The sequence below is a fragment of the Oryx dammah genome, unplaced genomic scaffold, assembly GCF_014754425.2.
Source record: "Oryx dammah isolate SB20612 unplaced genomic scaffold, SCBI_Odam_1.1 HiC_scaffold_27, whole genome shotgun sequence".
In the NCBI taxonomy this organism is placed as follows: domain Eukaryota; kingdom Metazoa; phylum Chordata; class Mammalia; order Artiodactyla; family Bovidae; genus Oryx; species Oryx dammah.
In genome coordinates, this window is record NW_024070211.1 from 42,126,914 (window position 1) to 42,147,212 (window position 20,299).

The following is a 20,299-nucleotide window of genomic DNA, read 5'->3' on the forward strand; positions in this document are numbered from 1 at the left end:
CAAATGTAATTAAAAAGACTGGAAGAATACCTCATATTTCTCCAATTGCCAATTCCTGATGAGGCAAATTGTAAACTGTATGGATGAATTTAACTTCACTATCTCTATCATACTGTTAGGTAGGTAGAATAGGGAAAAGGAGTCCAAAATGGCAGTGGCTAAAAAACAAGGAAGGTCAAAGGAAGGTCCGAGGACCAGAGTGAAGACTTCAGGTAGAACAAACAGCACTCCTGGCTAAGCCCAATTTGCATAGCACAGGCCCAGGTGGAGGAAAAAACATATAAAAGGAGGAGCCAAAGCACTTTCTCCCTCTCTTTCTCTCCCGTGTGCATGTGCTCTTCCTCTCTCTCTCCCGCGTGCTGGGGCGCTCTTCTCCTTGTGTCTTTGGATCGATGTGCCCTCACGCCTCGAAGATGGATTTTCCTGCTATCTTCTAAATAAAATAGAGCTGTAACACTGAGCTGTAACACTGATTTGTCTAAGAGCTATAACACGGTCCATTCGAGACCTGAGAGCTATAACACGGTCTATCCAAGACCTGAGAGCTGTGACACGCCGAGGGGCTTTAATGTCTGTCTCTCCAAATCTTTGTTGTGACGAGACAAAGAACTGAGGAACATACACTCGTGTGACAATATGACATTTATCTTTGGATATTTTTGTTTTCAAAATCAAATACCCAGATATGTGTAAGAAAAGCCCTAGGTGATCAGACTGGTGCTGTATCGCTTCCCCAGGATCCCCTCCAGTCTTATCAATACGTTATCTGCAGCAAAATGGAAAGGATAAAAAGTCTGAGGAAAAGATGGTATTGGATTTCTAAGAATCCTTTTGCAGCACGGTTTTAGTAATAATCAGCAGGACATTTTCCTATTTACCATCTCATTCACGCACATTGTGCTAAATTCAGTAGTTAATGAGTCCTCATCATAAGGATGAGATATTTGTACCTTTTTGCAGATGTTTTACTTTTGAAGTTTCCTTAATTGTAAAAGACATTTCACTCTTGGAAATGTGTATGCATTTAGTGGACACTCACTTAATTTAGGTTTTTAGATTAGATGGTGTCCACAGGAAACACACACACACACACACACACAATGAAGTTTTTTTTAAACTTATAATCCTATTTGCAATCAGCACTTTAAAATTTTATAACTTCTAATTTCACTGATTTGAGGTTGAAGCAAGGCCAGCTCTTTACTCTTCTCAAATACAGCATTAAAATGATAGAATGATACAGTACTAACTTCTAAGTCTTTTAGGGGAAAAAGGGTATCAGGTTTTCATATACTTACAGATTATTCAGAAAAAAAAAAAAGGAATGCATGCTTGTCTCTGTACACATATCCATACAGAGAGAGAAAAATAACATCCGAGGAAAGGAATCTAGATGAAAAGTACATAAGAACCCTTTATATTTTGTAACATTTCTCTAGGTCTAAAACTATTTTATAATGAGTTTAAAAATGTAAGTAATTTCTGAATTTAAAAAGATGAGAAAGTGGATCAAAGAATTTATAGACTTAGTATATAAGGATGCTCTGAGACACATGTACTATTGGCTCGATCTTGTAAATCAACAATCAGTACTCAAACACTTACGTTGTTTAAAATCGCTGGTTTACTGGCAACATGTAGCAATATACATTACAAAAACCATCATCCTTAAACGATATTAATGTTTCAGCTCAGCTGTCATCAATTATTTAAGACTCACTTCCCAAGCAGGTTGGTAAGGCTAGAAGGAAAGATTTTTCAGAGAGAGAAGGGAGAATTATGGAAAGAAAACCCCAAATTACTTTATCCTAGTAAGAAAAAGCTTTCTGAGCAACCTTGAACTCATGTGTATATATATATAAGGGACTATTTTCATCTGGTGACCTATCCACCAGATAAAACAAAATAATATCATTGCCCAAAGGAGAAAAATCTCCCCCCGGCCATGTATGTCAGTAAAATAAAGGATCAACTTATTGAAATATTGGCCTAGCTAGACTTTCTTCCATTAACAATCAGTTGAGACACATTTTTAAAGCAACAGCTTAAATGAATGGCTGTGTGTCTGTAATAATTCTGACTTAAAATGTCAACTGTATTTGAGATGCTATGTGCATTTAATCAATGTCTCTATATTATAAAATAAATATACTTCAGTGTGACTGCTCCAGCCATAAATCATAATTCACAAAGAACATCTTATCCTCACTATTGATAGTCGTTAATGACAATACTGATTAAAATAGTATCTGACTGCCATATTATTGTTAAACAGTCTACTAGAATTTCTATTACATCCTATAACCTACCACTATTTCTCTTTATGCTGATACATCTCTTTTGGAATAAAACATGATAAATTTAAAGTTTAACATTGAAAATGCAAAACTTAAGAGTAGAGCTTATCAGCAGGTTTAACCTGTATCCCCAAAATGAAGAGTTACTTCTGTTAGAGAGTCCAGTATGTAAAGGATTTGTTTCTCTCTCTCAGTATTACTATCTGAAGTTTTGATTTAAAAAAAGACAAGAGAAAAATGTATCAATTGTCATTTCAAAATTAAGTCAGTCTATGAAATTCAGAAAGCCTCTGTAAGTAGAAACTGTTAGTTACTATTTTTAGAATGGATTTCTTAGAGTCAAGAATTAACTCAGGAACCTATTGTTGAATGCGTATAATGATCTAGGCAGTAAGAAATAGCAAATCTGATGTCAGATATGCCCAATACTCTACGGTCATTGTTTAACTGGGGATCAGATACAGTCCCACTAACCAGGATGAATAAGGGCTGGATGAATGACACAAAGGCACAGAGGCTGCCTTAGACAGGTCAGCCAACTAGTCTAGGACTGTGCCTTAATAGACCACTTCATCAGCAGCATGGTGTTGCAGTGAGGCAGCCAATTCTGACTCCATGCTGCAAACTGTTTCTTTGACCTGCTTTTTGTTGCTTTTACTATTATAATCATACTCACTGGCTTGCCTGGAAAAAACTGCCCCTCTGCTTGACTGTAAACTAAAGTGCCTTTGTTCAGCTCCTGGAGAGATAGTTTGTCCCTGCCCACCTGTGAATAGAAGAGATTAACACACCTCTTCCAAAGGCTGGCCATTCCCTTGGAGATGTTTTGCAAGACTGAAGACCCTTTCACTTTACCTCCTCACTGCCTCTCCCTCTCTATTCGGCCTTTTGACTTTAGTTCCTCATTGCTTTTTTCTCTCTGGTCTATAAAAGAACCTGGCATCCATACCCCAATAAGATGGTTACTTTGAGGCACTAGCCTGCCATCTTCTTGGTCTGCTGGATCCCTGATTAGTCTCTTCCTTGCCTCAATACCTCATCTCTCGGATTCATTGGCCTGTCATGCAGCGAGCAGAGCGAGCCTGGCATAACAATCGCAGTGAGGAAAGCAAATGACAGATGAATTCGCAAAAGTCAGATAAGATGCCAAAGATTCAAAGAAGAAATATTGTGTAACTAGACATATGAGGCTGAAGATGGAGCCAGGAGCTAGTGTTGTGGGTGTGACCTGTCAGAGACACTAAGTTTCATTATACCAGGGATGTCTAAGATGATGGGGTTGGAATCCCATCAGGCCATGGGCTCTATACAGCACCAAAGGTGTGAGGTGGTGCTACCAGGCAGGTATGAGGCAGTGCTACCAGGCAGACTCCAGAGTAAAGTTATCTTGGTAGGAAGGTGGCACTTCATTTAAAAGTCATAGCTCCTCAGAGCTCCATAGTTTACTAAGTTCTGTGGTGGGGCTCCTGGAAACCCAAAGTGAAGAGCAATTACACAAAGCTGACCAGGGTCGGGGGAAAGACTGCTGATAACCTATTTCTGGGTTTTATTCAGGAGACAAGGACCTGAGATCTGGGTTACCTTTATGAGAAGACATGAAGGAAAGACAAAGAGAGGGAGAATGAAGTAAAGGCAGAGGTACAGGGAAAAGAACAGTTCTTAAGAGGTGGCTTTCGTGCTCAAGATGATACAAGACCAGTGGAAACCACCAAGATGTTCCAGGCCAGTTCCAAGGCAAGTCCAGAATAATCAGACTTTTCCACAAAGTGTGGCCTGAGCATGTTGAGATTGAAAAGGAGCTGGGTGAGCTGGCTTCAGAAGGCTGACCAAAGGAGTCAAACTGTCAAGGTAAGGAGCTAAATCTGCCTGAGGAAGTGAGGGCAACCTACTGGGTCCCCACATCTGTATATTTGCTGCCGAGGTTCCTTGGCAATCTTGCTAATTTTTAACAATGCAAAAACGATCATCTGTATATATGAATGCTTAGGTTTATGGATTATGCTTGTGTTGTTTTGAGTTTCTTCCTTTACTTCTCTCTACTCAAGTCATAACTTGGGGGAGAAAGTTGCAACTAAAAGTAGTAAAACAAAAGTAAATGGAGAAGGAAGAATAAATAGGAAGATATCTACATAGCAAACTCCAATTAATTTGCTAGAAAGTCTTTACAAAAATGCGTCAGTAATCATATCACAGTGGACATTAAATACCCTGGAAGAGTGGGGATAAAGAGGGAATGGCAGAAGCATGGAGGAGATGGGTAGTCTAGGGTCATGTGTCTTGGTCAAAAGTCTAGACTATTGGTCAAAGTCACCACTTTCATTTTACAGTTCATCTTCATCATAAAACCTCTTGCTTCACATACTCTGAAAATTCCAGGAGGCAAAAAGGGAGGCAGAACAAATCCATGTTATTGATTTTCTACTATACATTGACTAGAGTTCAAATTTAAAGTGGAAAATTACAGTCCCTGGGGGAGAAGAAACCTATCAATGGGAGGAACTAATACCAAAACCCCAGAATTAGGGTTTTTACTGTTCACTGGTGATTTTGTCAGCAATCACAGTTGCAAACCGTTATTTCTGGTCGATGTACCCTCCAGCTTTCTCTTGAGTCTTGAATTACATAATAGTTTAAAGAATTCTTTTGTGGGTACGTGGGGTGCTGCTTTTAGTCATTCTCTGCTGAAACATTTCTACTTTGATTTCTGGAGCTAAATGGCTTTTTTTCAGATACTAAGAAAGCCTTAGGAGACTAGAGAGAGGCTCAGATATAGACAAGTACAAAAAAACTAAGACAATGGAAGAGTACACTCAAGTTTTCTTTTATAGCTTTTGCTCTTATATACATATTCTATTTGTAGCATAAATATTTTAAATTAGTAGTATTAAAATTACTTTTCAGTTTTGCTTTTCAAAGAACTTTTATGACTACATCAGTTTAGTTCAGTTCAGTCGCTCAGTTGTGTCTGACTTTGTGACTCCATGGACTGCAGCATGCCAGGCCTCCTTGTCCATCACCGACTCCTGGAGCTTGCTCAAACTCATGTCCATCGAGGTGGTGATACGATCCAACTTTCTCATCCTCTGTCGTCCCATTCTCCTCCTGCCTTCAATCTTTCCCAGCATCAGGGTCTTTTCTAAGGAGTCAGTTCTTCATATCAGGTGGCCAAAATATTACAGCTTCAGCTTCAGCATTAGTCTTTCCAATGAATATTCAGGGTTGATTTCCTTTAGGATTGACTGGTTTGATCTCCTTGCTGTCCAAGGGACTCATGATAGTCTTCTCCACCACTACATTTCAAAAGAATCAATTCTTCAGTGCTCAGCTTTCTTTATGGTCCAACTCTCACTATGTTATGACTACCTAGCGGCACGTAAACAAAAGCGAGGGAGGGAAGTGAGGATCACCAGATCTAATGGGAATGCAAACTAGGGTGATCCACTCACCCAATTTGCTTAAAATGAGGAGATTCCCTGGGATGGGTTTCTCAGTGCTCAAACTAGAATGACCTGGACACCCCAACACAGACCAAATAACACACTGAGCATGAAAATGTTTAAAGGCCAAATTTTTCTGTTTGTCTCTAATTAGATTTCCTGCTTCGGCAAGGTAAAGGTTTACAGTCTTGGGCTATTTCCTCCAATTCACCTGTGAAACCGACTTTTCAGATTTCAATCTTTATCTGTTTAAGTCTACAGACATATATTTTAATTATTTTCAGCTGACAGTCAAGTAGTTGAAGATCACAATGATAATTTATACATGTATTGCAAATATACATGACAAATAGACCCTGATGCTGGGAATGATTGAAGGCAGGCAGAGAAGGAGACCACAGAGGATGAGATGGTTGGATGGCTTCACTGAGTTGATGGGCATGAGTTTGAGCAAGCTCCAGGAAACGGTGAAGGATAGGGAAGCCTGGTATGCTTCAGTCAATGGGGTCACAAATAACTGGACATGACTTAGTGACTGAACAACAACAAAAAGTACATATCTCCCAGGCAGAGAAAATCTTCCATTCAAGAAAGCTAAGTTTAGATATTGAGACATCTCATTTTCAATATTTTTACTAAGTACACTGCAAATGTTTTAACCGCAATTTTATGGGATTCAGGGATGCTCTGGTTATTTAAAAGGAGTTTAGTGAAGTTTAGGTCACTTTAATAAAACCCTTCCACACTTTAAGGAAAGTGTAGCAAGAGAATATATCTGACTTGTTTACTGTCGTTATCTTCAAACTGAAAACAACACTCATTTGACAATCAATATTTGTTGTATGAATGAAAGAAATCTCAGGAAAGAAAAGAAATAACAGATTGGTTGCTTACTTTCAACATGTTTGTTGTGTTCCTTATTGTTGCTTGGTCAATAGCATTGAATAAATTATTTCAAAAAAGATTGGGGACTGCTCCACTCAACCTAAAAAATCAGTTTGGAAAGATATGCTCAAAACTTATTTATTAAAAAAAGGCTTGGGTTTGGTTTTTTAGGAATGGAGAGGTAGACAGGGGTTCGAGGGTATACATCTGAATTCGAACCACAACTATGATCCTAGCTTCACAATTTGGCTTTTAATTTTAAATCCTATTTTCATTGCTAGTAATTTCATATTTATAGGTTATCTTAATTAGATGGTAAGTTTAAGTAAAGGGTTCATGTTGTATATCTTTTTCTGAATTTCCCCAGAGTAACATTTAATAGACACTAAAGTAATGAACTGATTGGCTAATTTTTTCATACCATTTTAGATGGATATTCATCTTTCCTACTGTTAGGGAGGTCAATTCCATAACCTATTCAGAAACCTCATTCCAGTGCTTAACGATCATATTCTTTTTTTATATCTAACCTCATGTTTTTTTCTGATAGTGATTTTGGCTCAGCATCTCTAGCCCTGTCCTCAGTGGCGATGGTGAACAGCTGGTTATTATTACCAGTTAACTGATCCTTCAACCTTTACTTCAAGGAGAAATTAAAAAAAACAAAACAAAACAAAACAAAACTCCTAATACAGTTTGCCCTCTTTCTTATTTTTGGACCACTTCCACTATTTTTATTATTTTCACTACTATTATCTAGAATGACTGAAGGGCACTACACATTAATATTCAAATAAGTCTGCTCTAATTAGCACATCATATAGCCAGCCAATCAGCACAAGCTTATTAAAGGCCAACACTGTGAAAAGTATGATGAGAAAGTCCGTTTGTTTAAAGGAATTTACAATCCCACTGAGGACATGAGACAAATGTGTAAAACCCAAACTAAAAGCTGAGTCAGCCTATGGGACGTACTAAATGAGGAGACACGAACTATAAAAGTATTGATGAGAAAGAGAGACACGCAGGTCAAAGAAGGACTGTGGAAATGGGGCTGAAGGTGTGTTCAGAGGCCTGGGGGGACTCAGAGAGAAGGAACAGGAATCAGCTCAAGAGAGGGGGGCAACTCAGGGCTCCATAAAGCTTGTTTGAGGGTAATAGTGAGTAATCTGGCTGGAGGAGTGAGTTTGCAGAAAGCAACAAGAAAAATCAATGATAGAAAAATAAACTGGAGGGACATCCTTGGCAGTCCAGTGGTTAAGACTCTTCCCTTCCACTGCACTGCAGGCCATTCAGGGTGGCCAAAAATTTTTAATAGAAAAAAAAAAGCAATTGGAATAAGAATATAGAGGCTACTGAATGCCAAACTAATTTTATTTTAATGAGTCAGTAGTTCCCAAATGGAGGTTCCTGGGGTTGGATGCAAAAGAAACATCAGGGAATCCCAGGTCCTAGTCTAGACCTAATGAATCAGAATCTCTGATGATGAAGTCCAGTGATTCATAACTTTAACAAGCTCTGTTGATGACTCTAGAGTACAGCTGGATTTTTGAGAATTACTGGATAATTGGGAATCATCACACAAAGGAGAAGATTGAAGTGCAGAGTGGTTAGGTAGTTGTTGAAAGAAATGGAGCTGGGATTTGAACCTAAACAGAATGATTCTGGAGGCTCTGCTCTTTGCCACTGTTCTATATTACATTTGAGGGCACAAGGTGTTCATTGACTATCTGAAAACTGAATGAATGACTGATTGGTGGTCATGCCTGGGATGAACTGGAATGAAGAAAGGAAGAAAGCATGCAAATTGGTTAGGCATCTATGGAAGCAGTCTAATCATAGAAAACAAACATGGTAATTAGAGTATGGCAGTAGAAATGGAAAAAGAAAAAACAAAGAGACCCAAATGGAAGAGAGAGCATTTTGTAAGTATCAACAGGATTGCTGGATGATGGAAGAATGGGAATAGGAAGAGGGAGGCATCCCGGATGTCATGGGATTCCTGGCAGGATCTCAGACAGAATCAAGGGAGTCAGGATGAACTTGTGACTTAGATGCGTGAATGATGAAATGGATTTCAGACATGCTAAAGCTGAGGTGAGGCTGGGCCACCGTGCAGAAATGACCAGCAGCTAGCTGGAGAAACAAAACTGGACTGTCTCCAAAATTCTGGTGGATGCTATTTAGCAGCTCAACATTCAGAAAACGAAGATCATGGCATCCGGTCCCATCACTTCATGGGAAATAGATGGGGAAACAGTGGAAACAGTGTCAGACTTTATTTTTTTTGGCTCCAAAATCACTGCAGATGGTGACTGCAGCCATGAAATTAAAAGATGCTTACTCCTTGGAAGAAAAGTTATGACCAACCTAGATAGCATATTCAAAAGCAGAGACATTACTTTGCCGACTAAGGTCTGTCTAGTCAAGGCTATGGTTTTTCCAGTGGTTTGTATGGATGTGAGAGTTGGACTGTGAAGAAGGCTGAGCGCCAAAGAATTGATGCTTTTGAACTGTGGTGTTGGAGAAGACTCTTGAGAGTCCCTTGGACTGCAAGGAGATCCAACCAGTCCATTCTGAAGGAGATCAGCCCTGGGTGTTCTTTGGAGGGAATGATGCTAAAGCTGAAACTCCAGTACTTTGGCCACCCCATGTGAAGGGTTGACTCATTGGAAAAGACTCTGATGCTGGGAGAGACTGGGGGCAGGAGGAGAAGGGGACGACGGAGGATGAGATGGCTGGATGGCATCACAGACTCGATGGACGTGAGTCTGAGTGAACTCCGGGAGATGGTGATGGACAGGGAGGCCTGATGTGCTGTGATTCATGGGGTCGCAAAGAGTCGGACACGACTGAGCAACTGAATTGAGCTGAACTGAAGATGATAGTTCTAGATGTGGAACCTAATAATACTTGTATATCTCATGTGTATGAAAGTATACACAGAATTATGGCTGGTGTCAACGAATGTTTAAATGCTAATACAATAGAAGCAGTGATCAAGAGGGGTCTTGGTATTGTTATCAGTTCAAAGTCTGTCTCCAGGTCGGGTGTCTCACTTCTCCAGTCTCATTCTTTACTGCTTGCCATCCATCTGGAAGATGGATGTTAGTAAATCACATTGAGGTGCTCAGATAAAAGGTGCTAAGTAAAGAACTAATTCCATTTTTCCTCCATGCAAATGATTAAATCTATACATGTCATTATCTAATAGTATTAAGTAAACATCCTACAAGGACATGACATTGTGCTGGACATGGTACAAAGCAAATTAGCAAATAAAATCTCAACGAGGAACTTACCAGTGTTTATATACATGAATAAAACTGTTGTTAATATGTTTTATTAGTTATTTAATATGAGTATGCAAATGAGTCCATTAGGAAATCCTTTGCATTTTATTAATCCAGCATTTTAAATGATTATATTTCACCTTAGATGCTAATGAAGTTTGTTTATTAATGTGTAGCTTCCACTTTAGTGCTTGTGAAAGTTCTTTTTAGCATATCAATTTCTTTAAAAGTTAAGCCAATTTTTTTTTCCACTGGACTTTGTTCGGATCTGTTAACAAATCTAAACCTCATTATCCAAGAGAAGGACGGAGGTAAACAGCCTTTTCTTCTTCAGTACTCTTTTGTAATTCACATTAACGTTAATGGGAGCTATGCATGCACATTAAGAGGAGAAGGGAACCCTAATTAAACAAGTAGCCTTTTGGTTGACATTCTACCTGATCATTTTTTATTGTGATATGTATGAGAAAATCATCTTGCCTTGGACAGCCATAAACAGAACTACCAAGTAATCAAACTTACATAGGGTAGGAGGGGAAGACGATGAACAGCAATCAGCTTTTAAAATGAGTCTGAAAACCAGCTACCCGTGCACGTTTATACTAATGAACTCTATCAATGCCCCTCACTCCTCCACTGAACACATACTCAGCCCCTCCCCCAGAAGAAAAGAATGACAAACATTTGCAGACAGACTTGACAGTCAAAAAAAAATTATTAAAGTCAAGACACTGAACAAACTCTGCATGCTGGGTACCATAGCAATTCACTTGTCTGAACTCAGTCTATCAGAGGAGTAGCCTGTCTGTCTCTGGGTCGTCTTTTAGATAAGAAATAAATGCTGACCAAGCAGTCCTAAATGTGTTTGATCCAAATTTCACCTATAGTTTTTAGGTACCATTCTTGCATTTCTTTTCATCATCTTATATCACTTACCCTACTCATAAAGACTCCCTCTCCAATTCTTTGTATTCTCCTGTTCACAATCTACTCATATTATGATGCTAATTTCCCTCTCTGGTGCTTAGTTGCAAACGAACAAAAGCTAGGATGTATGATACATAAATATATAAATATTATCAGCTATCACACCACTGGGTCTAATGGAAGTCAATATCAGTATATTATATTCTCTATTTTGCAATTCCATTATGGGCTCAACATTGCTGGCCATAAAAAGGAGCATTCTGCATCTACGCCTGTGATAGTAATAATGAAAAAAAAAGGGGTCATTGGTCTTCCCAACTTGAATGAAAAATTAAAATTACTGGGGCACTTAGCTCAAAGGAAAATTGGCAAATTAACAAACCAAGAAACGAAATATTCATGGCTCATACTGTGGAAAAGAAACTTAAATAATTTAAGATGGATGGTGAGGTGAGAAAATTCAGTTACCAAAGAGGCAAAAAGTGAGCCTAACCACATTCCAATGTGCTTTCAGCTTCTATTTCTTTCCCTCGGCAATCAGCAATCAAAGAGAGCCTTGGAGGAGAATGGATGGCTGTACCAGGAGTAGCCTTTGACATGCAAATTTATTTATTTATTTTTTTTGTCACAGTCCTATATTTCTTTCAGATTTAATATATGCAGCCATTTTACCCTGATGTACAAATCTCTGTGTTTTCAATGTATTTCTATATCCGGCTGGAAGCTGAATTATGAACTTTGACCTACTCTGGCTTTCATTTTTCATCTGAAATTTCTTGTTTCCAACTGGCTTCTACTTCATGAAACCAAGTACCTTAACGCTAGTCTGTAGTGGGCCTTTTGCCTTTGGGGAAATGACTGTAACAATTTCCCTGGCCTGGCTGCATAAGCTAGGTTACCCTTCACACCCATAAAGTTGCAGGGATAACCAGACACTTCACAACCACTACATGGAAAGAGGTAATGACAGGCACGAGTGCATTACAGTTATTGTACACGAGACCTGTAACAGCCATTATGGGATCAAGGTAAGGAGAAGAAAGGATGACAGGTATGTCATGCTCCCTGGAGACTTAAGTATTCAGTCTATCTAACCTAATTTAAAAATCACGTCAAAATGTATCTTTATGGGTCATGTATTCTAAGACAACTTCCAAGGCAGTCCAATGAAATAACTCTGAGCCATGCATTAAGAATATCAAGTCTGAAACCCATCCATACATTCTGGTCTGAAATACTGGACAAAGAAAAAATAAAAAAAAGAAAGCAAAACAAAACAAAAAATTATTCTCCATCTGAGTTCATTTTCTATTTGTATTTAGCGATAGAAAGTTTTGCTGATTTAATTTGGTATGAAGTTATTCATCATTAAGAGATGAAATAACCTTTGAAAATAGTTAATGGTTACATTTAGAAGGGGGTGACCCAAAGTTTATAAAATATAAATGAGTGAATGATTTCAGTTTTATCATTACTTCTTAGAGTTTCCCACATGAAACTGTCCAGGCTTAAGACATCATGTCCGCCTGAAATGCACAACAGCAATTAGAGGGAAAGAGAAAAATCAAAGCAAAATTTAGTGGGTTACAAGTGAAAGGCAATATCTGAGGGTTGGCTCTCTGAGGTTTGGTCCCTTGATGGAAGACAAGAAAGGAAATCTACTAGGCCAGGAACCATACTGAGTGTTTTGCTCACAGAAACTGCTGAACTTAAATTTCACAACAATTCAGAGAGTATACATTATTATCCCCAGTTTACTTATGAGTAGACTGAGACTCCAAGGGATTAATGAAGGCCACAGAGCTTGTAACTGGCAGATTTTCAACTCAGTTAAGAATTAATTTGATGGCGGTGATGTATGGGTTGTTTGTGGTGGTGGACGAGGGTGTCTGTGTATTTGTGTGTGTGTGTGTGTGTATGTGTGTAGGAGTATTCTCTTTTAAATAATTCACAGCAGATGTCATAATATAGAGCTTCCCTAGTTTCAGTAAGATATTTACAGGCAGATATTGTGGGTTTGGTTCCAGATTACGGCAAGATATCACATTAAAACAAGTCACACAACTTTTTTGGCTTCCCAGGGCATATAAAAGTTATGTTTATAGTATGAAAGTGAAAGTAAAATGAAAGTCACTCAGTCTTGTTTGACTCTTTGCGACCCCATGGACTATACAGTCCATGGAATTCTCTAGGCCAGAATATTGGAGTGGGTAGCCTTCCCAACCCAGGTCTCCTACATTGTAGGCGGATTCTTTACCAGCTGAGCCACAAGGGAAGCCCAGAAATACTGGAGTGTGTAACCTATCCCTTCTCCAGTGGATCTTCCCGACCTAGGAATTGAACGGGGTCTCCTGCATTGCAGGTGGATTCTTTACCAACTGAGCTATCAGGGAAGCCCTGCTTATAGCATACTGTGGTCTATTAAATGTGCAATAGCATTATGTCTAAGACACAATTCACATCTTAATTAAAATATACTTAATTAAAATATATATGGAAACAACCTAGATGTCCATCAGCAGATGAATGGATAAGAAAGCTGTGGTACATATACACAATGGAGTATTACTCAGCCGTTAAAAAGAATACATTTGAATCAGTCCTGATGAGATGGATGAAACTGGAGCCGATTATACAGAGTGAAGTAAGCCAGAAAGAAAAACACCAATATAGTATACTAACACATATATATGGAATTTAGAAAGATGGCAATGATAACCCTGTATGCAGGACAGCAAAAAAGACACAGATGTGTATAGTGGACTTTTGGACTCAGTGGGAGAGGGAGAGGGTGGGATGATTTGGGAGAATGGCATTGAAACGTATAATATCATGTAAGAATCGAATTGCCAGTCTATGTCCGATGCAGGATATGGCACGCTTGGGGCTGGTACGCGGGGATGACCCAGAGAGATGTTGTGGGGAGGGGGGTGGGAGGGGGGTTCATGTTTGGGAACGCATGTACACCCGTGGTGGATTCATGTCAATGTATGGCAAAACCAATACAGAATTGTAAAGTAAAATAAAAAAAAATAAAAAAATAAAAAATAAATAAAAATAAAAGTTAAAAATAATAAAAAATAAAAGGGATATTGACAGCAAAAAAAAGAAAGAAACAGATAATTTCATTTATCAGGGAAAATAATACATCTGAAGCAATTCTAGTTACATTTTCTTTCAGGTATATTCCAAGAAGAGGTTGACAGTGTAAATTTAAGCTGAAATGAGTGGTACATGTTAGGAAGTCACATATTCTTTCAAGTCCTAATCACAATGAAACTTATTCCCCAAAACTCTAGGGAGGAACCCATACTCCATTCAACGTTGGTCTCAGGATGCAAAAAAAAAAAAAAACTTAAGTGCTAAAATAGGCTAACGATCATTAGAGATCACCATAACAGATAAATAATGAAAAAGCCTGAACTATTGCACGAATGATGGAAATGTGACACAAAGAAATGAACTGAGCAAATGCTATTTGAAAAATGGCACTGATAGACTTGCTCAATGCAGGGTTGTCACAAACCTTCAATTTGTAAAAATTACAATATCTCCAAAGCAAAATAAGTAAAGTACAATAAAACAAGGCATGCTTGTAGTCTATTTTGGTATAAAATGGATGAAACAGATGCTTTCCCATTTGCAAAGCTTAAAATAAAAGTTTTTCCTCTGTGTTCTAAAAAATACCTTTGTCATTAGGGTTCATGATTTAGGATTTTTGTTGTAGAAACTAAACCAGTGTATACCTGCATTAGCTGGGTTAAGACGAAATAATAAAAAAATATCCAACTGGTGGGCTGGGAGAAACAAAGTTAATATAAACAGCTACAAATCAAGTTCACCATTCAGATCACAGACCATGTGCCTTCAAAATGTTTATATCAGGTATGAAGTATCATCACCTTCAAAATGATACTTCAGTTATCATATTTTTAAATGTACTAAAACAGATACAATTTGGGTTGACTCTCTGTTACAGCTTTCTGTGAAATTGGTTTAAAAATAATCTTCCCATGCTCATATGCTACAAAAAAAAAAAAGAAAGAAAGAAAGAAAGAAAAAAAAGCAGGCATAAGTGATCTGGCATGAGTACCCTGGTGTGCTAAGTTCTGATAATGTAGCTGCTGGAAATTCAGTGTGGCCTGGGCAGGTGCACACTCTGTCAGGCTGGTAGACAGTTGCTGAGGGTGCAATGATACCATTTCCTCTGATTTTACCTTTTTCTTAGCACCTACTACAGCCTGAAATAATCTCAGTGATTTTGAGTGAGTTGTTCACTCTTCTCTCCCTCACATGGATATAAATTCCACAAGAGCCATGGCCTGGAAATCTTGTTCAGTACCATATAAATTAACTGCTGATTCTTTCAAGTTGTATGTATCCTAGGCAAACATCCCATCACTCCCTGGGAAATTCACTGTTACAGGCAGTTCACATGTTGTATGATGTTTTATTCATTTTGATTTAAACTCACCACAAGAAATTAAAAAGTCTCTGATTCTTCCCTCCCTTGTGAAGATAAAAAAAGTACCATTAAAGAAGCGATTTATCGCTGTATGCCCAGTGCCTAGAACAGTGCCTGATGCAAGTGAAAATGTTGGTTGCTCAGTTGCATCCCATGGACTGTATCCTGCCAGGCTTCTCTGTCCATGGAATTCTCCAGGCAAGAATACTAGAGTGGGTTGCCATTCCCTTCTCCAAGGGATCTTCCTGACCCAGGGATGGAACCCAGGTCTCTCGCATTACAGGTCTCTGTTTGCATCAGGGAAGTCTGATGCAAAGAAGGCCCTTATTAAATGGTGGTTATGTAAGTGAAGAATAATTATGAATGCTTTTGACAAAGAGGAGGCATTCAACAATGTTACTGATCAAATGAATATGGGCAAAATATTAAAAAACAGAAATGAAATTCTTAGTGGCAGGTTTTGCTCTTTGTTCTTTGTTAATCCATCAAAAAAGTTTCCTGGGCACACCAATGGTACAGAAGAAGGTACTTGATGGACATTAAACCTTTTCATTTAGGTCCAGAACAAGCTGACCATCTGAAGGCTTTTAAAGTGAGTGGTCTATAATACCAAGAGGAGATGATAGTGGCTATGATGGAAAGGAATGGATTTCAAACACAATTAAACTGACAGAATTCAGTTTCAAGAATATGAGGATTGACAAGCTTATTAAATAATTAAGAAATCAAGGACTGACTTTGGGTTTTTACTATAAACAGGGCAAGATTTTCTTAGCCAAAGGAGATATATATATATATATATATATATATATATATATATATATATATGTATATATATATATATATGTTTTTAGTGCTTAGAAAATATCTGTTAGACCCTAGGAAGGTGGAATAGGGCTGATAGCTATGAGGTTGTTTATTGAGGGGTTTTGAACTTCACCCTTTGGTTGCAAGGAGCCACTGGTGGTCTTTTCTGCAGGTAGTGCCATGAAGAATACAAGAAACACAAAATGAAAAAAATGTAAGCAGCTTGATCCTCTAAAATTCTCTTTCTACAGCAGGTAAAACAGAGTATAGAGGGAAACTACCAAAATTGGTAGCTTCTTAAGCTGTATATTTTCCCACAATAAGTCATAGCCCATGTAAGAGCCATAGGTGAATCTGCAAGGAAGTAATTCTGAAATCAACAAAGTATACTGGAGCTGAACAATACATATCAAGATATGAGTTTATGAGATCGCCCATAATTTTTTCAAAATGATAGGAATAGGTTAAGTTAACTGAGCTAAACTGTGCTATTACATGGCGTCAACACAAAGCAACCAGAGAATAGCAGAAAAGCACACGGCACTTAACTTTACACAAGCAAGAGGAAAGCTACCACTACCACAATTACACTTCCATGATGTGTGGCGAGGAAAGGACAAGGAGGCAGAAATTTGGTCCCTGCTCACGCCCTTGGCCAAGTATCATTGTGCACGGCACAGCCACACAATCTATACTAAAGCCCTATGTTCAGGAGGGTGTCTGAAATGCAGATACTGGAAAAAAAATAATACATATTTAAACCACATATCTAACTCCTCGAGATTCTTAGAGCAATCAATTTTTTTTTTAATAAGTAACTAAGTCAATAGCATCTGAGCAGCAGATGAGAGTTAAAGCAAAGTCTGTTGGCTAATGGTAACAGCTTTTGTGTTCTTTGTTGTTGAAAATGTGCATGTAGCAGCATCTCCAATATGCTCACAAACTCGGATGCAAAAGGCTACGGAAAACAGTTGCTATTTTTACACCAGAGATAAAATCAAACGCCACCTTTCAGATCTTAATTTTTCTAAAATCGGGCAAGGAAATAAAATCTGAATTGCTAGATGTCTCAAGAACCTAGGACCTGTGATTTCTATCAGAGGAAAACACAGCAAACATTGGACGACGTGAAGAGCCAGCTCTGTATTCTGGGCAATGGAGTATGAACCTGCCAAATCACATCATGTGAAATAAAATACGGAGTTAAAGTTTAATTTAGTAATATTCTAGAAAATTGGATATGTGAAGCTATAATAGTTTTTCTATTTACAGACTACTGTAGTTAAATCTTTACAGTATTTTTCTTTAGCACTTTAAAGAGGATTTTTTAACCTTATAAATTAATATTGTAGAAGTATTAATAATTATGATAATAGCAATATGCTTTTCTACTGATGCTGCAAAAACTGCCATATACTGAGTGGCTTAAACAACAAAAATGGGCCGAAATTAATGGGTTGGCAGGCTACGTTTGGAAGTTCTGCAGAGAGAATCCATCGCTCTGCCCTTCCCACCTTCTAGAGGCTGCCCACAGTCCTTGGCTCACAGTCCCTCCAGCTACATGTTGCACTTCTCTGTATCTTTCTTCTACACTCACATCTTCTTTTAAATTTTTTTTATCTGTTTAATTTTGGCTGTGCTGAAACTTTGTTGCTGCACGGGCATTTTCCCTAGTTGCTGTATGCGGGCTTCTCATTGCAGTGGCTTCTCTTGTTGCAGAGCATGGGCTCCAGGTGCTGACCTTCAGTAGTTGTGGCTCCCGGGCTCTGGAGCTCATGCTCAGTGTGTGGGCTTAGATGCTCTGCAGCACATGGGATCTTCCCAGAACACGGATTGAACCCATGTCTCCTGAACTGGCAGGTGGATTCCCATCCATTGTATCACTGGGGAAGCCCTTCCTCTTCCACTTTTAAGACCCCTTGTTCTTGCCATATACCTACTGGGGGGAGTTCAGGATAATCTCCTTATCTTAACAGCTGAACAGAAAACTCAATTCTACCTGCAACCTCAATTCTCCTTTGCCAGGCAATATAACATTCTCACAGGTACTAGAAATTGGGACATGACCATCTTTAGGGAAGCCATTATTCTACTTACTGTGATAATTAACATTTATTGAATGTTTGTTGCTTGCCAGGCACTGTTCTAAGCAAGTTACATATAATTAAGCAGCTATAACTGCCTGCAATGCAGGAGACCTGGGTTAGATTTCTGGGTTTGATCCCTGGGTTGAGAAGATCCCCTGGAGAAGGAAATGGTAATCCACTCCAGTATCCTTGCCTGGAAAATCCCATGGACAGAGAAGCCTGGCAGGCTACAGTCCACAGGGTCACAAGAGTCGGACACGACTTAGCGACTAAACCACCACCACCAATGGTAGATTTTATTGTTACTCCCATTTTTTAGATGACACAGAAAGAGATTAAGTAACTTGCCCAATGTTACCTAGAGAGAAAGCACAGAAGCCAGGGTTGGCATCAGAGTGATAAATACAGTCTGCATTTTTAATCTCTGAACTCACAACTGCAAAGGTGATTCTCATCTGAATATACTACAGTTCTGTATTATCATTATCATCAAGGATGATTATCTAGTAGCAGTCATGATAGTTACCCAGAATAAGGGCAAGTTTAACATTTTAATTGGTAAATGGATATATAAAACCATAGAAACCATCAGGGAAAACAAGGGTTTTTTAGAGATTTGTCCACTGGTGTCTAGATTATGTGTGTCCCTAAATGTCACTTTGCAGTTTCAAGGTCACATGTACGTATACACACACACACACACACACGTACACACACAAACAGGGAGAAAGAGAGGGAGAGAGAGAGTATATATATATATGAATAACAGATATGGAATGGAACTTTCTGTTTCACTAAAATTTCAGTTGAAGATCCTTAACTGAGAACATCTGATGACAAATACCACTCAGCATTCTCAAGAAAGACATCTCTTAAGGGTTTAATAAGAGATGCAAAACTGGCCCATCAACCATCACATCCCATGACTCATCTTCAGCCCATGGAACAGAAGGGTAGAGATTGAGATTTTCTTTGATGGGAAATTATAGAAGTAAAGGCAGTAATGGAAAGAGGTGCTTCTTCATCAAATTGTGGACATCTTGACAGCATAAACACGGCATATGTGAAGGTAGTGTTGGAGAAGAAATAAAGTTGTTTTCTGATTGCACCCTGCTGAGCCATGCCTAGTCAATAGACTGGCTGCCTGTGACATCTCGTCTTACAGTCTCACTGAGTTAGACAACAGCGGACCAGTCTTATTCTGAAACTGAGGAAAGCAAGGCTCAAGGAGCCTTAATGTGTATGATGGTACTTAATGTGTGTGATGCCCAGCAGTTTGTGTAGGAAGGTGATGCGTTCAGATGAAGGCCCTCTGATGCCAGATGCAATGACCTCTCCACTACACCACGGCACCTCTGTAGGTGATGGCTGATGTGCCCACAGACCTGACCATGGACACACCTGGAATCACTGGGGATGGAGTGGGAGTGGGGTATGGTTCATCTACCCTGCCATCTCTAATTCAAAGCTTGTATTCTAGAGGTCACAGTTAAAAGACTCCTTTACCTCTTGCTTTCCCTATGTTGACAAAGAAGCATTTTCTTTACTCAAATAATGCATTGGTACCAAAGTCTCTGGGCACTACCCATGCCTCCAGCAAGTCTTGACTTGTATTTGACATTTTTATGGCAGCTTCCTGCCATCACCAGTGTCAGAAGCCAACCAAGAAGGCTCCTTCTGCCTTTGCAGAAAAGGAGCATGCAAAATCACCAGTTAAGGTTTTTAAGCATCTACATATGATCCAGCAATCCCATTCCTGGGCATATATCTATTCAAAATTATAATTCATAAAGATATATGCACCTCTATATTCACAGCAGCATTATTCACAATAGCCAAGAATGAAAACAACCGAAATGTCCTTTGACAAATGCATGGATAAAGAAGATGTGTTATGTATACACAATGGAACATTACTCAGCCATAAAAAAAGAATGAAATAATGCCATTTGCAGCAACATGGCTAGAACTAGAGATTATCATACTAAAAGGGGCATGTCAGAAAGTGAGAGACAGATATATGACATCATGTATATGTGGAATCTAAAATATGACACAAATGAATTCATCTATGGGACAGAAACAGACTCCTATACATATA

The 20,299-nt window shown here is 38.7% G+C and overlaps 1 protein-coding gene across 4 annotated transcripts in view; it reads right to left on the reverse strand.

Annotated features, from left to right (window-relative positions):
• The window catches only part of PARD3B (par-3 family cell polarity regulator beta), a 1,152,049-nt gene that overhangs the window by 318,570 nt on the left and 813,180 nt on the right, over window positions 1-20,299 (reverse strand). The gene's annotated exons all lie outside the window — the stretch shown is intronic.